Source organism: Schistosoma mansoni (genome assembly GCF_000237925.1).
Source record: "Schistosoma mansoni, WGS project CABG00000000 data, supercontig 0305, strain Puerto Rico, whole genome shotgun sequence".
NCBI lineage: Eukaryota > Metazoa > Platyhelminthes > Trematoda > Strigeidida > Schistosomatidae > Schistosoma > Schistosoma mansoni.
This window is the reverse complement of record NW_017386161.1, coordinates 41762-42365: the sequence shown is the minus strand read 5'-3', so window position 1 is coordinate 42365 and position 604 is coordinate 41762.

The following is a 604-nucleotide window of genomic DNA, read 5'->3' as shown; positions in this document are numbered from 1 at the left end:
AATTTAACACCCAATAATCAAGGATCAATTCATCATTCATATGAACCAAATATTCCATTATCCAATATGAATTCATCTATGAATAAATATAATAATTCAACAGTTAAATCATTTCGAAATTTTCTCACTCCAAAATTAAGACGTAAAACATATGAATTGGATAGAACAGAATCTGTCCGATTGAAACAAGATGATCACAAGCCAATGAATAACTCAGGTATTGTTTATACTGAGATGCTTATTGTTCTTTTTTGTGTTTGAGTAGTGCTATATATATATGGTAGATGACTATGCAATTACTTTCAGTCGTAATGTGAACTTGCTTGATTTCCACACTACCATGGGTGGAGTCCTGCAATAAGATGACACGATCTGTCATGTGCTTCCAGGTTTTCCATCGTGGTCTAGCTTCAATTGACTCTCCTCAATCAACCACAAAAATACAATTACTTTAAGTTGAAAATTTCAGATCTGCCATCATTATGACTGATACATAACCATGTTAGTCTGAAAATCTCCAAATTCACATTACGACTGAAAGTAATTTCATAGTCATCTACCATATATATATAGCACTACTCAAACACAAAAAAGAACAATAAGC